Source organism: Dipodomys merriami, unplaced genomic scaffold (genome assembly GCF_024711535.1).
Source record: "Dipodomys merriami isolate MVZ:Mamm:240054 unplaced genomic scaffold, mDipMer1.0.p SCAF_199, whole genome shotgun sequence".
Taxonomy (NCBI): domain Eukaryota; kingdom Metazoa; phylum Chordata; class Mammalia; order Rodentia; family Heteromyidae; genus Dipodomys; species Dipodomys merriami.
In genome coordinates, this window is record NW_027203370.1 from 481,635 (window position 1) to 495,913 (window position 14,279).

Sequence of the window (14,279 nt, forward strand, 5' to 3'; positions counted from 1 at the left end):
CAGTGGGAGCCAAGGTGAACAAGGCTTATATTCTTGGAACACTTCTTTCTAGAGTTCAGTGATACTTCTAGAGTGATACGCTAGAACATAAATTTTTCTTGTATAGTCTCAAGAGAGGTTGTCCTAGTGACTTTATTTCTTTATATTTCTTCCTTAACTCTGCACATCTGGTGTACAATATGATGACTGATGACCACATGGGATACTGAGCATTGTAAATTTTGGTTTGTTGTATTGATTTTGCTGTAAGGGATAATGTGCACCATGGAGTTGGAACACTACATACAAAACAATGAGGGGAGCTACTTTTTTGTTTGTTTTGCCAGTCCTGGGGCTTAAGCTCAAGGCTTAGATACTGACCCTGAGGATCTTTTGCTCAAGGCTAGCGAGCACTCTAGCACTTAAGCCACAGTGCTACTTCCAACTATTTCTGTTTATGTGGCACTGAGGAATCAAACTCAGACCTTCATGCAAGCACACTACCACTAAGCCACATTCCAGCTGTTGGGTTATTTTTTAAATGCTGTTTTTTTCATGAGTTTACCACTTTCTTGATCAGGCTTGCTTTGAACTGTGATCCTCAGATCTCAGCTTTCTGAATACCTTTGATCACGAGATACTGGTCCCTGGCAAATGGTGAATTTTAACCTACTTTTGATATTCCTCATCAATGAAACAGCTGAGTAGGTAACATGAAGAAAGGAGAAAGGCAGAGGAAAAAGCAACAGTAGTAGATACTAGAAAAACATTTGAAATTAGTACAAAAATTGGCAAAATGAAGTAAAGGTTGCAATTTAATAAATAGCATTACACCAATGTTGCATTTTTATTTTACAAACATACAATATTGGTATATTTCATTAACAGTAGGACAATGAGGGGACAGACAAACTGTTTACATTTAGACTTTTCTGTATACTGAATTTATGCCAATACAATTTATTGTAAAAAATGTCAACGAGGCTACGTGTGAAAACCTATACTTTTAATCTCAACTCTTAGGAGTTAAATTGGGAGGATTGGAAGTTTTTATATAGGTTTTAGCAAAACTATGTCTCTGAAATAAAAGAAAGAAAAAAAACTCTAATCAAATATTTCATGTGCAATTTTGTCCAAGAAAATGCATTTTTCCCCTGTTTTTAGGTGTCAAACCTGGAAAATTGCCCATTGTATACAAGTCCTTTACTACTTGAGTAATGCCCCAAGCCTTTTTACTTACATGGTGTTTTTTACTTTGGATGGCTGGGAGTCTTTCTTTCTTTCTTTCTTTCTTTCTTTCTTTCTTTCTTTCTTTCTTTCTTTCTTTCTTTCTTTCTTTCTTTCTTTCTTTCTTTCTTTCTTTCTTTCTTGCTTCCTTGCTTGCTTGCTTGCTTGCTTGCTTGCTTGCTTGCTTGCTTGCTTGTTTGCTTGCTGGCTGGCTGGCTGGCTTGCTTGCTTTCTTTCCTGCTTTCTTCTTTCTTTTTTTTGTGGGGATAGACTATGATTAGCTGGAATAATCAATATATACCATCTCACCTAATGCATCTCTTATTTGACTGCTCCAGAAATTTTTTAAAAAGAAGAAACACTTCTTAACTAACTTCATAAGCGCAATGACAAAATCAGAATGCATGTATAGTAATTTTACTTATGAAGAGAAAGGCAAAAGTTCCTAAAAAAAGAGAATATGTATCAGAAATGGATAGATTACATTTATTCCTTTTCCATTTTTCCTGTGTGTGTTTTTTCTGAAGATTTAACACAGGATTCACACATAGAAATCAAGTTATTCTACCACCAAAGTGCAAGCCTACATACATAGCTACATTTTAGGAAATCTAATGCAATTTATTAAACTAAGTAAAAAACAAATCCCATATAATCCCAATAGATGCTGACACAGAAGCATTTAATATTTTTAATATTAGTGAAAATTCTGAAACAAGGAAAATAGCTTTAGCTTAAGTAGAATATCTATCAAGCATTTATAATATTCTTTAAAAATAGCTGAGGCATTTCTGATGCAAACAAGAGAGAAATTTATCAATGATGGCATTTGACAACACATTTGATGTTTTAACTGAGAAGAAGAAGAAGGAGAATGAGGAGGAGGAGGAGGAGGAGGAGGAGGAGGAGGAAGAGGAGGAGGAGGAGAAGGAGAAGGAGAAGAAGAAGAAGGAGAAGAAGAAGAAGAAGAAGAAGAAGAAGAAGAAGAAGAAGAAGAAGAAGAAGAAGAAGAAGAAGAAGAAGAAGAAGAAGAAGAACAACAACAACAACAACAACAACAACAACAACAACAACAAGATCACAGAAGATTGCATAAGATTGCAATGGAAGGAAAATATTGTGATTTGTGAGCAAGATTGCATGGTAGTCTACATAAAAATTCAAACATGTTTACCGTTTTACACTTTTACATGCTTTCAGTAAGTTGGGTACACACGAAGTCTAATAATGAAGAAATAAAAAAATCCTGTACATCTCAAACAAACAAAATTTAGGTGGTTAGAGTGTAGTTGTGGAGTTTGGAGGAAAGGAATTGTAGGGGAAAAACAAAGTAGGAGGCAACAATGCTTGATAAGAAATGTACTCATTACCTTGCTCATGTAACTGGAACCACTCCATACAGTTTTTTTATAATAAAAAATTTGTTTAAAAAATAATAAAATTAAAAATAAATAAAAAATAAAAAATCTATGCAGGGAATTTGAAATTTAGTGGTCGAGTATTCACCTACTATTTGTGAAGGGTCCTTGTTAAATCACCTGCAAAATACAAAATAGACCAAAAACTTTAAAAAATGATACATGAAGGAAAATAAAGCACAGGGGTTGGGGCAAGTAAGTGGTTTACTTCCAAAGAAGAAGTAGCAACAGATGATTTTGGGGGTACATACTTGGAATCTAAACATCCGTTCTTTCGTGGTTCAAGTGTTCAAGGCTAGTCAGCTAAAAAAAAAAGCACAACAAAAAACGAGGAGGAGGGACATGACAGAAGAAATAATAATCTGATACAAATTAAACTTCATCTGGATGGTGGGAAGAAGTCTCTCAGCTCTGTTATTTTCTTTTAAATAAGTTTCTAGCCTTTCGACCATGTGAGAATGCAGCAACAAGGGAACACATTAAAGGCCTGGTGAAGCTGACCTCTCAGCATATTGAATTTTCTTGGTTCTAGATAATGTCCTTCAGAATTTCTGTTGAGTACCCATAAGTTTCTCTAAGCTATTGGGACCTTGTCGTAAGGAGTTTTGTTATAGCATCACAATGGAATTGAAATAAACAGCTATACCTCTTTCTCTACAGGAAGACTCATGGATTTGGCAGTAGGAGAGTTCAAGCAGAGGACCTCCAATTGTTTAGTTAGGGGTTCTACCATCTAAGTTCCCTACTCCAGGCCTTGTTCTTCACTTTGAACTTATCAACACATTGCCTTATGGATTTCAAGGATTCTGATGTAAATTATCTCAGAGGAAACTATCATGAGAAATGTTGATGCTCTATTTTTTCTCACTCCTATAGATGTTAATAACCCACTTCATGGAGATGTATGGCATAGGGCATTTTGATACAGTATCAGATGATTCTGAAGCGATACCACTATCCTTTTGACATCAGTCATTCTACATTTAAAGAAGAAGACATTGAATATCTTGAGTTAACTGATGAGGTCTTTAAAAGGCAAAAGTTAGAGCAGCTTTTCAGATTATGGATGCCATGAAATACCCTATTGGATTCAATTTCTGAGTGAGAAAACAGCTGTTTTCCATTATCCACCTAAGTATAAAACTTACTGGGACTTATTTTCTTTGCATTTTAATGTAAATGACAAAAGTGCCCATTTTTTGACTTTATTAGGGGACTCTTAGTATTACATAATTAAATAGTTGTCAAAATTCACTGAGCTGAATAGAGAACATAATTTATAATAATACATGGATGTATTTTATTAGTAAATACTGAAAAGGAAAAAAAACAGTATTTCTACAGAAGATTCATCCTGGCAATAGTCACTTTACAGTAGGCTGGTTCTACCTGCCTTCTTTCAACCACATGCTATTGTTGAATGTGATATTGTTTTAGATCTACTCAAGAGCTATGGGGCTCATCTTGGATTACATTAAAAACACACCAAAGTGCATACTGATATTACAACTTTTTAAAGATCAGAAATTATTTATTATATGGTACCAAAACACTAAATCACGTCCATAACAAATAAGGACTTTAATATTATTTTAAGCAGTTGTGCAAGAAGGTTCGAATTCAACAAAGAGGGACACCTCTTATACTTTAACAACTTCTTTGAATTTTCTCTTTATTGTCAAGATAAAAAAAATCTGGATCCACTTTAGTGAAAGTTTCCAATTGAACTCTTCGTTATGTGTCCCCTGCATCTAGGAATACATAGGATTCCACTTTGTTTTTAGATTGTTGGAGCAAGTTCCAAGACTTGCACATATAGTGAATGGAAGCCACTGGTTGATGTATGCTCCTGCACATGGCCACTGTTCTGGCAGGAGCAGACATAAGGACATGGATACTACTCAAGGACAAAATCCTTGGGAGCAACCGTAGGATCTTGAAGCCAACAAGGACAGAATGCACTTTCTGATACACTTTATGTTCCTGCAACACTGCCAAGGCAGCACCAGTGGCATCATTCTGTGCACCTCACATCCCTGTGGAAACCTTGGCAACAGTCCTCCAGGCTCAAGACCAGAAGATCCAGTGGGTTCATTCCAAGCTGTGATTGGTCCATTGCAAATATTGTGAGTGGTCTCTGCAGTCCATTACATTGCTGAGAGTTCCTGGTGACCTGCAGGACTGAGTGCTACATTGACAGTTTCCTTTAGGTTATTGCTCTGGGGTTTTTACTTTCTTAGCTAAGTTTAGGTAGATTTACTCCTTGCCATCTTAGCAGAAAGATGGAAGAACATAGTGTATTATCCTCAAGCTCTTCAGAGAAGGAGATTTTCAATGAACAAGATAGTTTGAAGGTGATCATTAGCTATGGCAGGAGATTTTCCCTGAACAATATAGCATGAAGGAGGAAATCATTGACTATGGAAGCTATGGATATGGAAAGTTGGCCTAGCACCACCTCGTAGTCAATAAGGTTGTAGTGAAAATAATCCTGAAGATGAGAGTTCAACAATTGTTAAATCAAAAATGAGATGGACAGGCCGGGAAGGTGGCTCAGTGGTATATGTTTGCCTTACATAAATGAGGCCCTGGGTTCGATTCCTCAACACCACATAAACAGAAAGAGCTGGAAGTGGTGCTGTGGCTCAAGTGGTAGAGCAGTAGACATAACCTGAAGAGTTCAGTGACAATGCCTAGGCCCTAGAGTTCAAGCCCCAGGACCCACAAAAAATTTTTAAATGAGATGGACATTATTAAGATTTTCCGTCACCCAAACATGATCAGGTCATACCAGGTGAGGGAAATGGATGAGCACAAATATTTGGTAGTGGAACTGGCCATCCAGAGACCTCCTTAGACAAATGTGAAAATCATACTGCCTTTTCAAGAATGAAGTCAGGAGTTTATTCAAACAGATTGTGAGGACTGTGCACTACTTTAATGAAACTGAAAATAACTGAAACATTAAACCCAATAACATCGTGTTGGATGACAAAGGCAATGTGAAGTTCAATGACTTTGGCATGAGCATAAGGATTTCCGTAGGGTAGTTGCTGAAGGACATATTTGGTACCTTAATTTTGTCCCTATAAAATATTGCTTCCATGAATATTACAATGGCTGCAAAGTAGATAGCTGGTGCGTGGGAGTCCTCATTTGTATTCTACAGGGATGGCAAATATCCCATTTGAAAGTATGAATTTTAACCTTATACAGGTAATTGTCTTGGAGGCCACATACATTTCTCCATTCATCTGTCTCCAAAAGAACAAAATATCATCTTGAAATGGTAAACTGCATAGCCAAAGCAGAGGCATAGTATACAACAAACAATGGAGATCAGCTCAACCAAATTGAGGGATATTTCCTATGTCCTGATGAGCCACTTGTAATGAGTTAAACCCTATTATTCTTGCACTCTTGTGTGAGATGAGGTACAGCCTGCCTGATACACACAAATCAATATTGGACAGGACATTCGATGAAATCATGGTCATAAATGTTTTGATTTTTAAAAAGTCTTAAAATAGAATGACAGCAGTGAAATTAAATCAGTGCCTTCAATTGTTTCAGTGTGCCCAACTCCTGCAGATAAATAGTATGTATATACGTATATATCACACAAATATATTACATATTAAATATATGTCCAAAACTTATTTTATACAAAATTAGGGGACAATGTTATTAGATTTATCCTTGAAAAAAAGATCAACAAAAAATTAAAGATTGCTCACTTTGGCAGCACATATACAAAAATTGGAACAATACAGAGATTAGCATGGCCCTTGTGCAAGAATGACTCGCATATTTGTGAAGCATTCCTGATTTTAAAAAATAAATAAATAAAGACAGATAGAGATCCCAGTTTGAAGTGTGAAAGTAAGTGGAAGGCCCATAAATTCAAATCCTAGTACTGGCCCATAATCATACATTGAATTAATTTTTGTATGTCTTTTATTATAAAAAAAATACTGTGCAGAGGGGCTACAATTAAATGAGTAAGGTAATTTCCTATCAAGTATATTTCCTATCAAGCATTGTTGCCTCCTCCTTTGTTTTTCCCCTACCATTCCTTCTCTCCCACCTCCACGAGTATTCTCCCCACCTCCGAAGTTCTAATGTTTGTTTTCAACGTAGGGTCTTGTACATTGCATTTTTACAATGGGTCAACCCGTATCCCTGTTTAAGCATTTTATGTTTTCCCTTACCTTCTCCAAATTAGAAAAATGTATATACAAGATGCAGGGTACCAGAATCAAATGCAGTGAAAAAAGGAGTTATACCATGGGGGAGGTACAAAGAAAGCAACAAAGAAATCAATTTATAAATATGTTGGAAACAATCACAAGAAAGAAAAAATTATCTTGGGGTTCATTTCGCCTAACATCAACTTGTCTAAAAATTTCTGTTTTTCTCAGACATATACTAGTTATTGCAAATAAGGGAAAACATGGGATCTATGTTTCTTTGGGTATGGCTTATTTCACTTAATATAATTTGTTCCAAGTCTTTCCATTTCCTAACAAATTGGACAAAGAAATTCTATGGAGGCATGGAATTGTGTGTATATACCACATTTTCTTGATCCATTCATCAACTTAGGGGTATCTGTGTTGGTTCCATATCTTAGTTATGGTAAATAATGCTGCAATAAACATAGTCGTGCTGGTAGCATTAGTATGATCTTGTTTGTGAACATTTGGGTAAATGCCCAAAAGTGCTAGTTCTGGGTCATAGGGGAGCTCTATGTGGAGTCTTTTGAGGAACCTCCATAAACTTTCCAAAGTGGTTGAATACGTTTACACTCCCACAACAATACAGTAAGGTTTTCTTCTATCCACATCCCCTCCAGAATCTGTTGTTATTAGAGTTCTTGATTATAGCCATTCTAACTGTGGTGAGATGGTACTTCTGCTCTTTTTATTTGCATTTCTTTTATGGCTAGGGAGGTTGAGCATTTCTTCATGTGTCTATTGGCCATCCTTCTTTTCTCTTCAGAGAAGTTTCTTTTTGAGTCTTTAGCCCACTTATTTAGTGAGAAGTGGTTTCTTTGAGGATTTGTTGTTGGGAGATATAATTTTTTGAGTTGCAGGTATATTTTAGATATGAGACTCTTTTCTGTTTAATGGCTAGTGAAGATCTTTTCCCAATCCATAGGCTTTCTATTGATCTTGTTAACTATGTCCTTTGCCATGTAGAAGCTCTGCAATTTCATGCAATCCCATTTGTCCAACCTTTCTTTGATTTGTTGTGTTTCTGGGTCTCCATTAAAAAAAAATTCGGCCTGTGCCAAGGAGACCTAGGGTTTCTCCTATTCCATCCTATTCCATCAGAGTGTCTGCTTTGACTCAGAAGTCTTTGATCCATTTGGAGCTGATTCTGGTGCAGATTGATATATAAGGATCTAGCTTTAGTTTTCTACAAGTGATTAACCAATTTTGCCAGCACAATATACTTAAGAGGCTTTCTTCCATTCTATTTTTTAGCTCCATTATCGAAGATTAGGTAGCTATATATCTGTAGGTTCATTTCTGCCTTTTCAATTCTATTCCATTGTTCCTGATGTCCGTTCTTGTGCCAGTACCAAGCTGTTTTAATTACGATGGCTTTGTAGTAGAGTTTGAAATTTGGTATTGATATTCCTTCATCACTGTTCTTTATGTTAAGGATTTTTTTTCTATTCTGGGTTTTTTATTGTTCTATATGAATTTTTGGATAGCCTCTTTAATTCCTTGAAGAAAGGGGTTGGAATATTGATAGGTATTGCATTAAATTGGTAGAAACCCTTGGAAAATATTGCCATTTTCACGATGTTGATCTTTCCAATCCAGGAGCATGGGAGGTTTTACCACTTTGTAAGTTCTGTTTTGATTTCCCTTTTCATGTTTTTAAAGTTTACATTATAGAGGTCCTTCCCTTCTTTGGTTAAATTAATTCCTAGGTATTTTTTGGGTGGGCTGTTATGAATGGAGTTGCTTTCCTGATTTCAACCACGCTTTTCTCATTGTTGGCATACAGAAAAGCCATTGATTTTTGAGGGTTATTTTTATACCCTGCTCCTTTGCCAAATTTTAAATCAGCTTGAGTAATTTTGGTGATTTGCTTTTCTTTTATGGCTAGAAATATTGAGCATTTCTTCATGTGTCTATTTGCCATCTCCTTTCCTCTTCAGAGAAGTTTCTCTTTAAAACTTTAGCCCACTTATTTATTGCACAGTTGTTTCTTTGAGGATTTCTTGTTGGAGGTTTTATTTTTGTGAGTTCCAAGCACATTTTAGATATGAGATCCTTGTCTGTTGTATGGCTAATCTTCTCCTAATCGGTGGGCTTTCTATGGATTTTGCTAGTTATGTCCTTTGCCATGCACAAGCTCTGCACTTTCATGAAATCCCATTTGTGTAACTTTGATTTGTTGTGTTTCTGGGTCTCTAGTAAGGAAATTTTGACTTGTGCCAAGGAGACCTAGTGTTTCTCCTATTCTTTCCATTACTGTTTTCAGGGTGTCTGCTTTGACTCTGAGGTTGACAATTACTTTTGTAAACCGAAACTTGTTTGTTTTTTCCATCTTTTGTGTTCATAGGGGTGTCTGTATTATGTGTAAACAGGCTGTTCTACAAGGTATCTTTCAGGGTGGTAGAGTAGTTATTATATGGCTGTATGTATTTTATAACGACATAGAGCTTTCTCATGACTTACCTACATAAATCTTTTAATGTTATTTAAGGGCCAAGAAGAATGCCAAACTTACATTTTTGTGTCTATCTCCATCCCATTTCTCCCTATTGTCTAGTGGTTTATGTAACACTCAGCATAACTGACACTGGCACATGGAACAGACATGGACTTGATGGATCTTGGCTGTGAGATGGCCCCAAATACAGTAAATATCAGAATCAATGAGATCGAAGCAGTTGTCCAAGGTGCCTAGTTGTATTAACATCCTTGGCTTCCAATGGTCTCACCTGCCTCGGTCAGAAGCCTGTTAATGGTCTGTCACCATCAAAGCTCATACTGAAGTTTAACTATTCAATGTAGCAGTGTCAGGAGGTAGAAACCTTAAAAGATGTTTCAGTCATAAATGGATAAATGTTATCTCATCAACTCTCAAGGGACTAACGTTATCACTGTTATCAGTTGTTAAAAGCAACCTATGCCCCTTAATCCCTGTCATTCTAGCACATGCCATAATGCTGATATCCTCTGTGATATGATGCACCTACGGGGCCTTGTCCCATGTGCTACCATGCTATATAGACTTTCCAGCTACTACTATTAGGCTTGAAATAGACCTTATATTCCTCATGAAGTATACAGGTTAATTGATTTTAAACAATGACAAAATGGACTGAGATTTTATTCCTTTTGTCTTTTTCATGGAATTGAGGATTAAACTGAGGGCCTTAAACTTACTAGGCACATAACTTGCCACTTGTGCCTACATGCACCCAACTCTTTTTCTTTCTTTCTCAGTTTGCTTTTCATATAGGATCTTGTGCTAACTTCACCCAAGTCACCCTTAGTACCCCATGCTCTTATACCTCTACCTCTCAATATCTGGGATTACATGACTGTGACACCACAGTTTGCCCATTAGACCATACTACTCTTTAGGGGAAAGAGATACAGATCCCTGAGATGTTTATGTGGGTTTGTGTGTCTGGTTGTGTGCTTGTGTGTGTGTGTGTGTGTGTGTGTGTGTGTGTGTGTGTGTGTGTGTGTGTGTGTGTGTGTGTGTGTGTATCCACGTAAACTGTTCTTGATGATTTACTTAGTACTGAGGGTGAATCTTCCTTAAGAATCTGTATTCTTAATTCATTCCACTGAAAAAGAAATATTTCTCTGTGTACTAATGGCTCATAACTATAATTCTAGCTCTTCAGAATGCTGAGATTTTTGACATTATTAATGTTATCCCAGGTATTAACCCAATGTTATCCCAATGTTATGCCAGGTGAGCCAGGAAAAGTCCATGACACTCTTATCTCGATTTCATCACCAGAAAAGTCAGAAATGGAGCTGTGATTTAAGTAATAGAGTAATATTCTTGAGGAAAAACATAGGAATAGCACCTAGGCTTTTATCAAGGCTCAGGACCCATACATAATATCCAGAAAGCACTTGTGCTATTACAATGAGCTCTTATGCTATTGCAAGTCACAATTATGTCTAATGGATTGTCTCTACAGGCCAGTTGCAGTAAAAAAATTTTTTTTGTAGTGCTCACTTTGGCAGCACATATACTAAAATTGGAATGATACAGAGATTAGCATGGTCCCTGCACAAGGATGACATGCAAATATGTGAAGCATTCCATATTTTTTTTAAAGAATCTTGTATTACTTCATAAGATATGTTCTTTCTGGACCATCTTTATGCCTCATTTTTCTCTCTGGAATGATATTGAAATAGAGAAAATATTCAGTGAGGAATTTGGTTTCTGGATCCCTCCCTCATTCATTATTGACATGTTCTGTCTTTTTATTTTTTGGCAGTCCTGGAGCATGAACTGAGGGCCTGGGCACTGTCACTGAGCTTCTTTTTTGCACAAGCCTTGCACCCTTTGACCTGAGCCACAGGGCAACTTCTGGCTTTTTCTGTTTATGTGGTACTAAGTAATTGAACCCAGGGCTACATGCATGCTAGGAAAGCACTCTACCACTAAACCACATTCCAAGCCCCATGTTCTCTTTTTAACATATGTCTAACATGTTTAGCTCTGTCCCATCTCTGAAGCCACGGCCATTGCTCTTGAATCTATCCTCAATTTAACTCCTAACTGTGTTTCATTACCTATAACTGCCAAAATATTTTCCACTCCACCCAAGGAACTATCTTTCATTTTCTTAAATTTCACACTTCATTGGTTAATGTCAAACAATAACTCAACATTACCAGTGTCTGAAATTGAGGACACTTAGAATAATAAATAGCTTTTTCCAATGTTTTTCTTTTTGTAATTCTGAGGATTCAACTCTGGTTTCTGCGCAATCCTTCAGCTCTTCAGCTCAAAGTGAGTGCTATACCAGTTGAGCTACAGTACCACTTCCAGCTTTCTGAGTGGTTTATTGGATTTAAACCTTTCATTCCCAGGCTGCCTTTGAACTGGGAACCTCAGATTTCATCCTCCAGATAGCTAGGATTACAGGAATGAGCCACCAGTGCCCAGATAATAAATAGCTTTTTTTTTTGGGGGGGGGGTCCGGTCATGGGCCTGAACTCTGGCCTGGGCGCTGTCCCTCATCTCTTCAGCTCAAGTCTAGCACTGTACCACTTGAGCCACAATGCCACTTCCGGCTTTTTTTTTTCTGCGTATGTGGTGCTGAGGAATCGAACCCAGGGCCTCATGCATGCAAGGCAAGCGCTCTACCTCTGAGCCACCTTCCCAGCCCCAATAAATAGCTTTTAATGTGTATCAGGTGATACACAACAACTCAGACCCTTGGGAAGTCTTTTATCTTCCAGTCGGGCAGGATCTAACCCCACTATATGCTCTGGTAGATAACAAAATTAAACAGATTCTACAAATGTAATTAGTTCCCACAAGAGTTGGTATGAGTTATTTCCAAGGTGTGAGTGCAAATTAAGGCCTTTCTAGAAGTCAGTGATGCAAACAGAATGAATCAAACAGTAAGGAGAATATGTTTCTCAAGAAAGTATGGGGGTGCCTAGGAGCTGACAACAGTGGCTGTATGATAGGAGACCAGAAAGCAGAAACCACAGTCTCACCACCACAGAACCTAAACCCTACTAGGCATCCCATAAGCTTGTAAGAGATCCCCACATTCTGTGAGAGACTATAGGCTAGTGGCCCCTGCTAGAAACTGAGCAGCTACTATAGACAAACCACACCCAAGTTACCAGCCCAATCTTATATCCTACAATAGTTCGTATTCAGTGGCCAAACAAATTAATTTGTGATAATTTGCCACAAAACATGACAAAATAAATGCATATCTCAGACTGCTGGTGTCTTACACCTGTAATCCCAGCTACATAGGAGGCTGAAATCTGAGGATCCAGATTCAAAGGGATCCCAAGCAGCAATGTCTGTGATATTCATTTTGCCAATAAATAGCTAAAAACTTGAAATGGTGGTATGGCTTAAGTTGCTGTTCACTATTGAGCCATGGTTCTCCTTTTAGCTCTCTTTCAATTATTTTCATAAGTTTTAATTTTCTTTACAACGAATGACATATTTTTTGTTAGTTAGTTCTTAGTATGCTTTTATTGGATTGCTTTGGTATGAACAACTCGGGATTGAACTCATACCTCATTTATGGGAAGAAAGAAATCTAGCGATGGGGAAAAAAACAGTTGTTTAAGGATACAGGTGGACCTGTTGCAACAATGAGAAGTACAAGTTGTCATGTCCAAAACGAGCTTTACAACGTCGGTCTGGGTGGGGGGGGGAAGGGGGGGAAGGAAAAGGATTGGGAATGGGGGGGAGGGGGGAGGCTGGGAAGGGATGTGAAGGGTAAACACAGGAGGAGGCTGCAATGCTTGGTAAGAAATGTATGCATTATCCTGCCCATGTAATTGTAACTCCTCTGTACAGTATGTTCACAAATAAAATAAAATTAAATTTAAAACAACAACAAAAAAAAAGAAATCTAGCACCTAAGTCACAATTCAGTTGTGGCAGTTTTTTGTTTGTTTGTTTGTTTTTATTTGTCGTGGGGATTGACTTCTGGGCCTCGGTGCTATCCCTAAGCTCTTCAGCTCAAGGCTAATGCTCTACCACTTTAGCTACAGTGCCAATTCCAGTTTTCTGTGTGGTTCCTTGGAGATAAGAGTCTCATGGACTTTTCCTTCCTAGGCTAGCTTTGAATCGTGATCCTCAGATTTCAGCCTCCTGAGTAGTTAGGATTTTATGTGTGAGCCACCACCACCCGGCTATGGTAGGTTTTTTTTTTTTTTTTTTTTTTTTTTAGCAATTTGAATTTCTTATTTTTGTCCTAATTTAATTTAATATTTTATTTTTTTAATCCCAGGGAATTGAGTATAGGATCCTTTATATGTATGTATGTGCATGCTTTTGTGTACATATGTGCCAATACTGAGGCTTGAATTTCCTTAACTTTTTCCAAGCAAGGCTGACACTATACCACTTGAATCACACCTTCAGTATTTTCATTACTGCTTAGTTGAAGGTAAGAATCTCTGATTTGCTACTTTGAAGGCTTAGTTTTTGGATGACAGTTAAGAGCCAAACTGTGAGGTCTCCTTACCACTTCCCTCTAATATCTACTTAGGAAAAGCTGGAAGTGTCACTGTGGCTCAAGAAGTAGAGCACTAGCCTTAATGAAAAGCAACTCATATAAAGTGCCTAGGCCTGATTTAAACCCTGTGTCCTGCAGGTTAAACAAATAAACTCTGAATTGTCTGACAAGTCTAGTTTTAAAACATGATCTTATCAATCTCAGCCTCTGAAATTGCTAGATTTACAGGTTTAAGCCTTTAGTAATGGTGATAGTTTTCTATTATTATTGACAGATGCTTTAAAAAACACATAATGTAGCTAACAGTGGCTCATGGTTATAGTCCTTGATATTATGGACACTGAGAAGCTTGGTGTGAAGTTGGGCCTAATGACAGAATGTCTATGAGTCTTATCTCTAATTAACAACCAAAAGGTTGGATGTAGAACTGTGGC

At 37.3% G+C, this 14,279-nt stretch overlaps 2 non-coding genes across 2 annotated transcripts; both read left to right on the forward strand.

Annotated features, from left to right (window-relative positions):
- The first annotated feature begins 6,353 nt into the window (after nt 1-6,353).
- Nucleotides 6,354-6,457, forward strand: LOC138831528 (U6 spliceosomal RNA). The gene has a single exon (XR_011373360.1). It is a non-coding gene; the product is annotated as a U6 spliceosomal RNA (small nuclear RNA).
- A 4,385-nt stretch (nt 6,458-10,842) lies between these two features.
- Nucleotides 10,843-10,946, forward strand: LOC138831525 (U6 spliceosomal RNA). Its single transcript, XR_011373357.1, has one exon. It is a non-coding gene; the product is annotated as a U6 spliceosomal RNA (small nuclear RNA).
- The last annotated feature ends 3,333 nt before the right edge of the window (nt 10,947-14,279 follow it).